General features: G+C 33.8%; 1 protein-coding gene across 11 annotated transcripts in view; it reads left to right on the top strand.

Moving 5' to 3' along the window:
* The window catches only part of klar (klarsicht), a 648,847-nt gene that overhangs the window by 193,670 nt on the left and 440,325 nt on the right, over positions 1-14,852 (top strand). For 2 of the 11 annotated variants that reach the window (XM_073982976.1, XM_073982971.1), the window contains exon 1: positions 6,527-7,438. The exons of 8 other annotated variants lie outside the window; for them this stretch is intronic. The gene's annotated coding sequence lies outside the window, so the exon portion shown is untranslated. Of the gene's footprint in view, positions 1-6,526; positions 7,439-14,852 lie in introns of those variants that run through there. One more of the 11 variants, XM_073982973.1, reaches the window with a different exon arrangement.

Genomic DNA, 14,852 nt, shown 5'->3' with positions numbered 1-14,852 from the left:
CTCTGGAAGTTGCAATGATGATTTGATCGACGCGAAATTTGAACTAAGGTCTGGGATTACGACAAAGAAGAAGCTTGCAATTTAAAATTATGATCTAATAATAATTTAAGCCGCTAATTTATGGACCGAATCTTTTGTGTGAAAATTGGAAAAAATTTTTAGTATAATATATGGGGATTTCTGAGTGAAATCGGACACTTTTTCAAGATGAGGTTTTTGATTTCCTTTATTTTTTGCTGCGGTGATGCTGCTCATTAGCAAAACATTTTAGTATATTTTCAGATTTTTTTGGACTAACCGTTCCAGAGATATCGCGCCTTGAAAAATCAAAATCTGTAAAAACTACATGCAAAGAGATACTCATAACTTCTTTAATATTGGTCCAATTTGAAAAAATCTTTTTTTGTATGTTTTGTTGTTCTATCAGATATTAAATAAAAAATAGCAAAAAAATTTGCACAGTGGGCTTGGATGCTATTTTCGCGATTTAATATTTAAAATCAATTTTTTAAGATGTTCGACCCCTTCGATTTTCCTTAAGTTTTTTTGTATTAAACTACGTTCAATTACAAAAATTTTAAGTCATATGTGGTAATGGGATTCGGACGATTACTAATTTTTCTGAATTTTTTAAGATTTGTCAGTACAATTTTTCCTTTATACCTTTGTATTTTTGAAGCTAATAGTACATATTTATCATTATATATTATATATTTATCATAAAAAATAGAAAAAAATGCACAGTGGGCTTTAATGGAATTTTCGCTGATGCATTTTCAAAATCGAAGAATTACGCTGTTTTTAAAAATTTTTGAGATAAATTCATAAATATAAAATCAAAACAAATGTTTAATAATGAAACTTTTAATTTTTTTAATAAATTAATAAATTTTGCACAAAGTTATAAAGGAAAAATTGAATTGACAAATTTTAAAAAATTCAGAAAAAATAGTAATCGTCCGAATCCCATTACCACATATGACTTAAAATTTTTGTAATTGAACGTAGTTTAATACAAAAAAAAATTTAAAGAAAATCGAAGGGGTCGAACATCTTTAAAAATTGATTTTAAATATTAAATCGCGAAAATAGCATCCAAGCCCACTGTGCAAATTTTTTTGCTATTTTTTATTTAATATCTGATAGAACAACAAAACATACAAAAAAAGATTTTTTCAAATTGGACCAATATTAAAGAAGTTATGAGTATTTCTTTGCATGTAGTTTTTACAGAATTTGACTTTTTCAAGGCGCGATATCTTTAGAACCGTTTGTCCAAAAAAATCTGAAAATATACTAAAATGTTTTGCTAATGAGCAGCATCACCGCAGCAAAAAATAAAGGAAATCAAAAACCTTATCTTAAAAAAGTGTCCGATTTCACTCAGAAATCCCCATATATAATATATAATATTCAATATAATATATAATATTCAATAAACTCACATAAATATATGAAGACTGAACACCAAATTTCTGTAATTTTTGGTGGATAATGTGGCTAAAACCTTAAAAACCCGAAAATTGAGCGGTACCGTTCCACGGGGGTTATATCAAAACGTGAACCAATACCAACAATTCTCTGTAAAAATATTTCGCAATACCTGGCGAAGACTAAATACTAAATATCAGCTACATTGGTTGTTTAATGTGGCTAAAACCTTGAAAATACCGAAAATCGTGCGATACCGTTCTATTGGAGCTATATCAAAACGTGGAACTATGTACATAAATTTTGTCAGAAAAGTTTTTTGGTCCATTGGGAACCCTCAATGCAATATTTCGGCGTATTTGGACGTGAAACATATGTAAAATCATCAAAATTTCGAAAATCGGGAGGTACCGTTATATGGGGTCTATATCAAAACGTGGACCTATGTCCATAATTTTTATCGGAAAAGTTTTTTGTAAAGTGATAAACCCGCATCTCAAAATTCAACCAATTTGGTTCATAAGTTTAGCTAAAATATTCAAAATACCGAAACATTATGAAGTAACGTTGCGTGGGGACTATCCCAAAACGTGTACCGACCTTCCCAATTTTTTGCTCTCGACATTGTCAGTGAACTATAAGTATTTATACCTGAAAGAGTGGACCTATATGGCCCATCTTCGAACTTAAATCAAATCTGGACAAAATGGATTGATCCGTTCGAGAGTTATCGTGCGCACCAGCCAGCCAGACAGACGGACGGACATTGCTAGATCTACTCAAAATTGTCTGAAACGGATATCGTACAAACATACTTGGGGTCTAAAACCATTATTTCGATGAGGCACATTTTTGGTCGTATCAAAGTGTAAATACCCTCTTTAGCCTAAAGGCTGAGGGTATAACAAGTAAGAACGACCGAACTTGTTATACCCTCCACCACAAGTTGTATTGAAGTAAAATGGAATAATTAGTTTCCTTTCGTGTATGAAGAAGACTTAATACTAAATTTCAGCAATTTCTGTAAAACCACCATTCTATGGGGGCTATTTCAAAACGTCGATCTATACCGACAAATTTCTGACGGAAAGTTTTTAGGCTCAAAGAAGACTAAATACCAAATTTCCTATATTTCGGTAAGAGAATGTGGCTAAAACTTAAAAAATGCCGGAAATCAAGAAGCACGCCTCTATGGGGACATAGGAAGACGTGGACCTATACTGATAATACTCTTCTGGAATATTTTATAACTCTTGGAAGACGAAATAACGAATTTCAGCCATTTTGGTTGGATATTGACGTCACAATCTTCAGTATTACGAAAATCGGGAGGTACCGTTCTATGGGGGCTATATCGAAACGTGGACCTATACCGACGAATTTTAGTCAGAAATGGGGCAATATGAAAGAGTGGACCTGTACAAGCATATTTCTGGCGAACAGTTTTATATCACATTGAAGACTAAATACCAAATTTCAGCCATTTTGGTGGAATATTGAAGACCAACCTTCAAAATACGAAAAATCGGGAGGTACCTTTCAATGGGGGCTATATGAAGGCGTGGACCTATACCGACAAATTTAAGGGGGAAGTTTGAGTACCCCCAGCGAAGTCTAAATACCAAATTTCACCCATTTCGGTGGAATATTGAGGCCACAATGTTCAAAATACCGAAATTCGGGAGGTACCGTTCTATGGGGGCTATATGAAGGCATGGACCGATACCGACAAAGTTCTGGGGGAACGTTTTATACCCCTAAAGAAGACTACGTACCAAACTTCAGCCATTTTGGTAGGATAATGAAGCTAAAACCTTCAAAATACCGAAAATCGGGAGGTACCGTTCTATGGGGGCTATATGAAAATGAGGACCGATACCGACAAAATTCTGGGGGAAAGTTTTATACCCCTAAAGAAGACTACGTACCAAATTTCAGCCATTTTGGTAGGATAATGAAGCTAAAACCTTAAAAATACCGAAAATCGGGAGGTACCGTTCTATGGGGGCTATATGAAGGTGTGGACCGATACCGACAACATTCTTGGGGAAAGTTTTATACCCCTAAAGAAGACTACGTACCAAATTTCAGCCATTTTGATAATGAAGCTAAAACCTTAAAAATACCGAAAATCGGGAGGTACCGTTCTATGAGGGCTATATCAAAACGTGTACCGATATATCCCATTTTCAATACAACCATCCTGCAAGTAATAAAAACTTCTGTGCCAAATTTTGACTCTCTATCTTTAAAATTGCGAGCTGTATCTTGATTTCAACAGACAGACGGACGGACAGCCGGACATGGTCAAATCGACATAGAATTTTATGCTGATCATTAATATATATATACTTTATAGGGTCTCCGACCAATATTTCGATGTGTTGCAAACGGAATGACAAATTTAATTATACCCTCCATATGGTTGAAAAACATACTGAAAACAACGTGATACATGCATTTTACAACAATGGCATGTTCTAAAGAGTTTGAATTACATTCAAGCGAATATTTTTCCAAAAGAAAACATTAAGAAAAATTTAACGGTTTTGGTGACATTGTGCGATGTGTATAACAATTATGGAAATTTTCGATATTTCATAAAATTTTAAGCAATAGATGTAGTTTTTGGAGGTTATTACTTCTCCAAATATTTTATTCTTGTCCTTATCTACAAATTTGCTTCAGAGGTCAGATGAAGATTCACATAGGTTTCAGAGATATAGTCCAGATATGCTTTAGAAAGTCAATATTTAACCATGTTTAGATTACACATTATTGATATTCCAAATTTTTCCAACGTTTCTGATTTGCTAGTCTCACCATTTGCTTGACCTTTAATTTTTCTTTGTAATTATATTTCTTCTGCATTTCTGTGACATAGGTAGTTTTCCATCTAATCTTGTTCTCTCTGACATCATTTCTCATTTTACATGTCGTCCTCCGCATTTGACTTTTCCGCAGATTTCGTTTACCGATTCGAATATTTCTTAAACTATTCCCAAGCAGTGTTCATATTCCCCGCCCGATGTGTATGAAGTACATTGATTGATATATTTCCCTGGCTGTTTCGGACATGTAGTTTATTACCGACTTTTGTTTCCTTTATCATTTTTCTCTAATGAATCTGTACATTATACATATTTTTATATGCGAACATTGTGTGTACTTTAATGAGCTTATTAGCGATACATAATTACATTACCGGGGACCATTGTTGTTAATAGAGAGTTTTCCGCACTTTTCAATTTATTTTTCAAACTCTCCTTCCGTGTTATTGCCGACTCTTCCATTGGAATCGCCTATGTCGCGTATTATGGCTTGGAGCTTATCAAAAAATTGGTCTTTTTCTTCAGATATTTTATCTCATAGTTAATAAAAAACCTTTTCCTGACCTATTTCTATTCGCATATACATTTATGGGATCTCCAATTATTATTATTATTATTGAAGAATGTTTCAATGGCAATGACACGATAAAAACATTTAAGGAAAGATCAAAGTCGGGCTGGTCGACAATAATATACCCTACACCACCACAATTTCAATAGAATTTGGCGATTTTTTTTATTTTTGACAAAACTGTTTTTCTTAATTCTAGTGCAAAATTCCGTCACGCATTTAAAATTCAAGTGAAATTAGACATACATACATAGCGATGTTGATGCACTAAATACCTAAAATCGGGCGAAAATATATATAGCAGCTATATTAAAATCTGAACCTATTTCAATATAATTTGGCAAATTTATTTCTAGTCCGAATTCGGTGACATTTTCCCCATTTCAATAACATTGGAGAGACGTTGAGGGATTGGTACACCAAATGCCTCAAATCGGGCTAACATACATATATCCAAATCTGACCCGATTTTCACAAAAAAGAAATAGCGTTCCAATGACTAAAAAAATTATACCCCGATGACTGTCAGATTTGTTGGTCAGTGTGTACTATGCTTAAAAGGAACTTTCGGTCTATCTCGTTATACCCTCAGATTTATATAGGGTATATACACTTTCATATGGGCAAAATGTGCCTCATCGCCCTGCCCTATTACGGCAGTACAAGTTTTATCACGGGCAAGTCCATACTTCCTGAGCAAATAGCCCGAAGTTCTAGCAAATAGCCCGGAGCGCACGATAACTCTCGAACGTATCTGCAGACAGCGTCCAAAATTTGGCCATCGTAATATTTTGTCGGAACTTAGTTTAAGTTAGAAGATGAGCAATATCGGTCCACTCCTTTAGGTACCTCTCCCACAAAAGTTTAAAACTTTTCACTAAAATTGTGCACACGATAACTCCCGAAGATTGTAACCAATTCGGCAAAATTGTTGAGCTTCAAACCAAATATGTATATATTTTTTTGGGCAAATTCCAAAAAGGGTCACAAAATCCGTAACCCGTAGATTCGATATTGTCAATAGATGGGCGTTTCAATTGACACAGGCTGAGCGTATATGTATTTCTGTCGGCAAAGCAAACTGAACTTTTTTACTCGTTTCCGTTTGCATGTTACATACAAATGCAGGAAGACATAAACTTCTTACCACCAAAGACACTAAAATGGTCTGTTCCTTTACTTTTGAAAATCGTACACCCGGCAAAAGTAGTAAAAGTTGTAAACTACTTCCATATGAATTGTATGGTGTCTGAAGTAAAGGAACGCTTTTCGAGTAAAAAGTGGTAAAACTTGCATATTCATGCACGTAAAGGAGCAGAGCTATATTTGCCAGAAATTGCCTTGTATGCATTAATAATTATCACAAAAAGTACCTTTTAGTACAGTTCACTGCATAAATTCGGATCTTCCATCCCTAGTTTAGTTGCTTGCTTGTTTATTTGCTTACTTGCCAGCCTTCTTCTTACGCTTTGACTTGAGCTGTGTGTGCCGCCGCCACCACCATCACCTATCTTTAACTCATTATTGAGGTCTCTTCGTATTGACTGGCTGGCTGACTGACACCACCACTCGACTCGTCAGCCAGCAGCACATTACACATTTGAGTGGTTTTGTTTTTTGCTCTCTCTCCCATTCCATTTGTTTCAAACTACACTCATTTCCTTCCGACTCTGTTTGGAGTTTTGTTTTCATCAGTTTATTCGTCGTTGTTGAGTAACTGAAAAGTTGGGAATGTTGTGCGGAGCGTGCTGTTGAGTTTCGTTGCGTCGACAATTTTTTCAATTCGATGAAAATACTCGACTTTTGATTTTTTTTCTTTCGCCGGTTTAAAACAATAAACAAATAGATTTGTGTTAATTAAACTATTTTGATGTTTGTGATTTACTTTGAAGGCAAAAATAACATAATTAAATTAAAATTTCGAAATCAATTTCTAGAAATGATCAAAAAGTTTGTGTGTTAACATTGAGTTCTTTTTCTTTATGCTGTGAATTGTGAATGTTTCAACAAACCTGCGGAGTTGGATTAATTGGGAACGGACGCGTCATGTGAGAAAAAGTAATCAAAAGGAAATGAAAGAAAATTAAAAAAAAGAAGTTTATAAAATAATAAACAAAATAAGAAATGGAAATGTGAAAGCATAATTAATATAGAAATTGTTTACCGTTTATCTAGTCAACATAAAATATAATTTAAAAAATTATAACATAACTACCTTGCACTGCCATATTGAAAAGAAGAAAATAAATAATAAATTTAGCCCATTAATGTGATACAGAGAAGAAAGTTAAATAATTTTTCAAATAAAGTGTTTCAAATAAAAGATCTGTGAAAAGTTAATAACGAACATGTTTTTATTATTCTACAGCAATATCAAAAAAGTTGAATAAATAAAGAGGATATGTATAAGATAATCACAAAAAGAAGAAAAGAAAAAAAGTAAATTGTCAAAAATTTCATTTGATAATGTGATGATGCTAAGTGTGTGAATAAACATAACACCCCCAAAAAGGAATAAACCTAATTACATTATATTGGATATTGAACCAGAGAAATACGGGTAATCACCACCCGAGTTATTGGATTACGGTCTTTTTTCATGTTGGTATGTTTATATACGTATTTAGTTTGGATATTGCAAAAGCAAAAAATGGAAGAAAAAAATACATATTTGGAATATTCCAATTTTTAAAACATTGGTTTATATTTGGAGGCATACTAAACTAATTTCGGAAATTAACGAAATTTGTCGTTAAGTTAGCAAGCAAAATAAAGTTGTCGATAGGTCCTACCGATAGCTATAGTGTTGCCAACTTTTATTCATACTTTTGCTTTTTAATTTTACCGATTCTTGTCGGTAGCCAAAAAAATGCGTTAGAGAATCCCGCTACTGGGTACTTGCCTCTACACATTACTTTAAAGGGTGCCACCGTGGTGCAATGGTATGCACACCCGCCTTGCACGCTAAAGTTCGTGGGTTCGATTCCCAGGCCAGGCAACATCAAATTTTCAACGGTATCGCCCCTCAGTGATGTTGGCGACATTTCCTGAGTATTTCAGCCTTGTAAAACTTCTCTACAAGTGGTGTCTTATTACACGCCGTTCGGACTCGGCAGTAAACAGTAGGTCCCATATCATTAAACTAATATGAATCGGGGTGCGCTCATTGATATGAGAGGAGTATCCCTTGTCCCATCTGGGATGTTTGTGGAACAATTATATATAATTATTATATTAAACATTACTTTAAAATGTGTCAAAAAGATCATTACAAACCATAATCTAGTAGCTCACTTACCTAAAGTCATGATCTACTTTTTATACCCTCCACCATAGTATAGAGGGTAGGTATATTAAGTTTGTTTTTCTGTTTGTAACATCTAGATCGAATAAAATTCTAAGACGATCTAGCCATGTCCCTCTGTCCGTCTGTTGTAATCATTTTAGCGTTTTACACCCGAGTGTCTTTTCCTTAGGCAGGTCATGTTCGAAGATGGGCTATATATGTAGATCCATGTTTTGGCACCACTCGATTTAACCCACTTAGCGCCGATATTTTCTTTTGCGAGAAAACCTTAAATTTTGTATGAAAATGATATTTTTACTTCTTTTAAAAAACTTACTTAGACTTTTAAAGCATTTTTTAACAAAATAACTTTTTTCTGTAAAAAGTGTAGTTTTCCTTTTGAAAGGTAATAATAGGTGTATTCTTACATGCCAATCCCTTGGTTTTGGATTGAGAAAATACTCTTACTACTTACTATTACTGGCTTTATGTGGGTGAATGTATTTTGAGAATTTCATTTACATTTTTTGACCAAACTATCTGAAATGTGACATTTGAGGTTCTTAATGGACTAGAAACTTCTCCACTAAATATTGTCAAGATGGATCATTAAGGTTCCCAGTGATCAAAAAACTTCTCGAATAAAAATTATGGTCATAGGTCCACGTTTTATTTTAGCCCCCATGGTGGATGGTATAAAAAGTTCGGCGTTTTTACTTATTTATATTATCTTTCGAATTTCACAAACTGGTTTTGCTTATATTTTTTATGCTAGACTATGAAAATGTTCATTAACATGAAAATAAGTTTATAGGTAAGAGGTGTGAAGGGGGTGAAACTCTGTACACAAGGTTCTGTAATCTGAAATTATTCTTTGTGTTTAAATTCGTAACTTTCAAACCAATGCAAAGCAATGAAAATATCAAAATTTTCATATGATTTCATATATGTGTGTAGACGTCAATGAAAATTAGGAAAAAAATGGCAAACATTTTCAATGAAAATTTTCATAGTCTGGCATAAGACTATTTTATTTATACCCTACACAGACACATCCTTTGCAAAGTTGTTTTTCCGTCAAAAGTTTGTAACACATCAAAATTATGATCATTGACCTAACTTTATACGCCTATACCAAATTAAATGTATCAACGAGCTGCGTCGCTCTGGTTATGTGTGTCCGTTGAGCTATAAGTCCCAGAGAGGAAGGAATCCTGCTGAAGATGATGGTAACATTATATTCAGGAGTCTGAATGGAAAGAATAAAAGTATACCTTCTAGAAAAAATGACTTACTCAGTTCTTCTATTTATATATTTCGTTAACAAGTCGGTGATCTTTGATTTCTTTTCTTTTTCTGTTTAAAAGTTTTTTTGGAGTTAAGAGAAGAGAGGAATTGACCCACGGACTCCTACACTTTAAATTGGGTGGACTGTGCTCCTGACTATATGGGACTATATGGGTTCATTCTGTGCGATACATCTCCCACAAAACATCTAACATTTAGGCTTAAGTACAGGCTGAGACCTGCTCGCATATGAATTTTAATGTTCATTTCGAGTACTCATAGCACTTCCAATTACAACATTTTTAGCAACATATTGACCTCGCCCTACTACGGCGGTAATTTTGTCGGTATCATGTCAATACTAAAAAAATAGAATTTCAATACAAATGTTTAAAATTGCGCACATTTGTGTCGCATTTTGTTGCAAAAAGTTTAGAGTGTATGTAAGCCCATTCCTCCTGACATAATGGTCTAAAAAAATCCTACTGTGAACAACTAAAATCGATGGTGGACACGATAACTATCGAAAGGATTGACTGACATTGGTCCAACCTTTGCACATCACAATATTTTTCTCTAACTTAAATCAGGTTCAAAGATATACTATTGTCCTCTCGGTGTATTGAAATTTTTATTTAAATTGCATAAATGAAATAAGTTATGTTTTTATATAAATAAAACAATTTTTTCTCCGTATTCAAAATTTAGTTTTGTTAAACACATTCAGAAATTATTAGGGTACTTCTGCATATTTTTTATAAAAAGTGTGCAAAATTACAATAAATTGTGTTTAAAATCGCAACTCAAAATGTGTAATTTTTAAACACATTTTGCATAAAATCTTACAACAAAGCTGTTGAAAAGTACGCATTTTTATGTCGCATCTTGTTGCCAATTATTATTATTGTGAAATTCAACAGAAAAGGTTTAGAGTGTACCTGCGACAAGCTGAGATGTAGGAACAAGGTATTCAAGTCCCTAGTCGGTATGACTAGGATGCAGATGAAGAAACCTTGGTGACCACATATAACGCGATAGGTCGGTTTGTGGTAAGCTCTGTACACAAGGTTCTGTAATCTGAAATTATTCTTTGTGTTTAAATTCGTAACTTTCAAACCAATGCAAAGCAATGAAAATATCAAAATTTTCATATGATTTCATATATGTGTGTAGACGTCAATGAAAATTAGGAAAAAAATGGCAAACATTTTCAATGAAAATTTTCATAGTCTGGCATAAGACTATTTTATTTATACCCTACACAGACACATCCTTTGCAAAGTTGTTTTTCCGTCAAAAGTTTGTAACACATCAAAATTATGATCATTGACCTAACTTTATACGCCTATACCAAATTAAATGTATCAACGAGCTGCGTCGCTCTGGTTATGTGTGTCCGTTGAGCTATAAGTCCCAGAGAGGAAGGAATCCTGCTGAAGATGATGGTAACATTATATTCAGGAGTCTGAATGGAAAGAATAAAAGTATACCTTCTAGAAAAAATGACTTACTCAGTTCTTCTATTTATATATTTCGTTAACAAGTCGGTGATCTTTGATTTCTTTTCTTTTTCTGTTTAAAAGTTTTTTTGGAGTTAAGAGAAGAGAGGAATTGACCCACGGACTCCTACACTTTAAATTGGGTGGACTGTGCTCCTGACTATATGGGACTATATGGGTTCATTCTGTGCGATACATCTCCCACAAAACATCTAACATTTAGGCTTAAGTACAGGCTGAGACCTGCTCGCATATGAATTTTAATGTTCATTTCGAGTACTCATAGCACTTCCAATTACAACATTTTTAGCAACATATTGACCTCGCCCTACTACGGCGGTAATTTTGTCGGTATCATGTCAATACTAAAAAAATAGAATTTCAATACAAATGTTTAAAATTGCGCACATTTGTGTCGCATTTTGTTGCAAAAAGTTTAGAGTGTATGTAAGCCCATTCCTCCTGACATAATGGTCTAAAAAAATCCTACTGTGAACAACTAAAATCGATGGTGGACACGATAACTATCGAAAGGATTGACTGACATTGGTCCAACCTTTGCACATCACAATATTTTTCTCTAACTTAAATCAGGTTCAAAGATATACTATTGTCCTCTCGGTGTATTGAAATTTTTATTTAAATTGCATAAATGAAATAAGTTATGTTTTTATATAAATAAAACAATTTTTTCTCCGTATTCAAAATTTAGTTTTGTTAAACACATTCAGAAATTATTAGGGTACTTCTGCATATTTTTTATAAAAAGTGTGCAAAATTACAATAAATTGTGTTTAAAATCGCAACTCAAAATGTGTAATTTTTAAACACATTTTGCATAAAATCTTACAACAAAGCTGTTGAAAAGTACGCATTTTTATGTCGCATCTTGTTGCCAATTATTATTATTGTGAAATTCAACAGAAAAGGTTTAGAGTGTACCTGCGACAAGCTGAGATGTAGGAACAAGGTATTCAAGTCCCTAGTCGGTATGACTAGGATGCAGATGAAGAAACCTTGGTGACCACATATAACGCGATAGGTCGGTTTGTGGTAAGCTATGCGACGCCATTGTGATCTGCGATATAAGTGCAACGCGATGGAAAAGTATTCAAACCTGTCAGAATGCCGCCTTGAGAACTGCAACAAAGTTTATCCTCATGTCTTCAGTGAACCATCTGCATGAGGAGACGAAGATTCTTTAAGTACGGCAACACAATGGGAGAGTCTCGTTGCATTACTTGCCACATGGTGGATAGGACTTCCCATCCAGGCATGTCAGGAGGAGTCTTTATGATCTTAAAAGTGAGGACCAACGTTACAAGAGGGAATCCCTATCCAATCCTATCAAGCAGGTTTAAATAGCATTCACAGATGTCATAAACGACTATCGTGTGAATGCGGTCCTCAGAGAATATTCCTCATCTATCGCAGCTTAGAATCGTTCTGGCTCAACTACTCTCTGAATGATGCACCTGTCTATAGTTCAAGTATTAATGACACCTTGCAAAACATCTGCCCATGACGCATTCAAGCCCGCACGATACACTGCACTTTTACAACTGTCCTGTCAAACCTACTCAACTAACTCCAGTAACTGGAGATAGACCCAGAGCCAGATAAGGCAGAACAAACGAATTGTTACAACAACAACTTCTATTGGCCATAGCATAACTACATGTTTCAGGTCATATGCTCTTGTTGAAATAATAGGTTAGTAGGTTGAGTTGTAAGTAGTTACGGCTATACTATATAAACCCGTCCGTTAATTGGTTATGGGAATTTTTACTGGGTGTGATTCTGATTACATTGATATAATTTTTTTTTATGTGGGACTTATTATAATGACCCAAGAGGTTTATCAACACTTATGCGCTTTAATCCAGTTTAAGGCCACTTTTCGGATTGTAATTGCGATTTTGTAATATCATTTTAGACTGAGTTTTACTTGGATTGAGTTTTTTCCTATATAAGTTTAGTCATTTATTTATAATTTCGACTAAACTTCAGTCAAGGGATAAGATTATATGCAACATTGTTGACGAAACGTTGCAATAAAATTATAATACATGCTGGCATTAATTAACTTAACTTCAAGTAACTATGCCTAACTATCTATAAATTAAAAAAAGTAAACAAATAAATAAAACGTCAAATTATAGTCATACGTCGGTCTGTATGTATTTAAATGCCTTTTTTCTTGAAAACCAAAAATTCACTTATAAATTCTTATTTGATTCGGTAATACACCTTCTCAACCAAATATGTAATTGCCAATGTTCAATGTCATTGACAAGAATTGCTAAATATTGTTTCCAAATTCCACAGGCAGTTGAAAATACCTTACACACCTACCAATCAACTAACTAACGACAAGTGTATGCTGAATTTTTAATTTTCATAAAAAACGCTATAAAAAGAATATGGCCAGCAAGTGTAACGTGTAAATTACGAAGTAGAAGAAGAAGCCACAACATAAAGACTCTGACGAGCGACAAGCTTACTCACAATCACGATAATACAACGAAAACTCAACAGCTCCACTGATATGGACTCCATATTATGGAGAGTCTTCTCTTCTGGTTGAGTGTAACTTGAGGCCCCAGACAGCGTTGTCAGTATTGGGGATTTTTCCCCAAATTGGGGAATTTTTATTTGAAATGGGGAAAAAAATTTCGACTTGGGGAATTGGGAAAATGTTGAGGAAATCTGAAAAATATTTGGGGATTTTTGGGGAATTTCTTTTTTGACTAATTACTTCAGATTATCTACAAGTTTGCTTTAATAATAAGTGTCAGATAAATTAAAAGGAACTTTGTGTTCCTTTTAAAATTTAAAGTGCGCCCAAAAACAAGAAAAAATTTAGAGCAAATTCAAATCAACCATTACCAATCCCTGGTAATGCGAACTTTATTCCTTATTTTTCTTAAAGTAAGGTATAACAAAAAGGGATTTAAAAAAGATGTAAGAACGGCCTTAATTTAAATTTTTAAACCGATGCACATTGCTAATATGCATTTTCCCGATCGAAAACGACTCGGCATATTTACCACGAGGAGCCATGGATCTGGGCTTTAATTTTGACTTGTACTTTTTTGAGTAAACAATTATTAAAGTTAAAAAGACCAGTGCCGAATATCTTAAACGCTTGTAATACAAATGCTGAAACCGATGCCTACAAATATGCAATTTCTTAAATGTACAAGCAATTTTAACCCAATATTGGCAGCAATTCACTGGGTCAACACAATTTTAGCTCTATAAAAACCTTTTTAGAACCAGTTGTCAACACAAAAATCTCCACGGATGTTTACGAATCGCAATGCAGAAAGTTAGCATTCGTAAATTGTAGATGGTATTAAATATGCTTTCCGTTCCAACAATTAATTCTTAAGTAGAAGGAGTCTTCTATTTTGAAGCATATTCAGAAATAAAATGCAGCAGTTACTTGAATAAATAATCAATTTTCTAACAACTCCATTTGTTGTAGAAATTTTGACCCACCTAATGCCTTGTTCAGACTGACGGTGTTTTGCTCTCTATTCGTTGTTCGACCCCAAATTACGATGTAATTACTTCATTTCCCATACAAAATATTGAGAACGAACAACGATTTGTGTACATTGTTCAATTTAAATTATTCTCAGAACGACGATAAAATATGTCCCATCTCTAACAAATGAGAGAATTTATCGAAATAAATTAAGTATGACAGGAAAAATACAAAATTTAAAAATTTATTAAAAACCCAAACATTTTTAGAAAAATTGAAGAATATGAATGAAAAGTAAACGGTTTAACGACTAGTATACATTCAAATCATAGCAAATTTTGTCTTCTCTTTCATTGCATTTACATTTCTTGTCTATCGTTTCAAATTCGCGTACAAATTTAGAAACAAAAATCAAATGCCTGCCGGAAAGTCTGTATACCAAAAAGTTATTTTG

The sequence above is a fragment of the Musca autumnalis genome, unplaced genomic scaffold, assembly GCF_047663935.1.
Source record: "Musca autumnalis isolate F117 unplaced genomic scaffold, ASM4766393v1 scaffold_4, whole genome shotgun sequence".
Classification (NCBI taxonomy): Eukaryota; Metazoa; Arthropoda; class Insecta; order Diptera; family Muscidae; genus Musca; species Musca autumnalis.
Note: the sequence above shows the minus strand (reverse complement) of the source record. Positions and strands in the feature narration are given on the sequence as shown.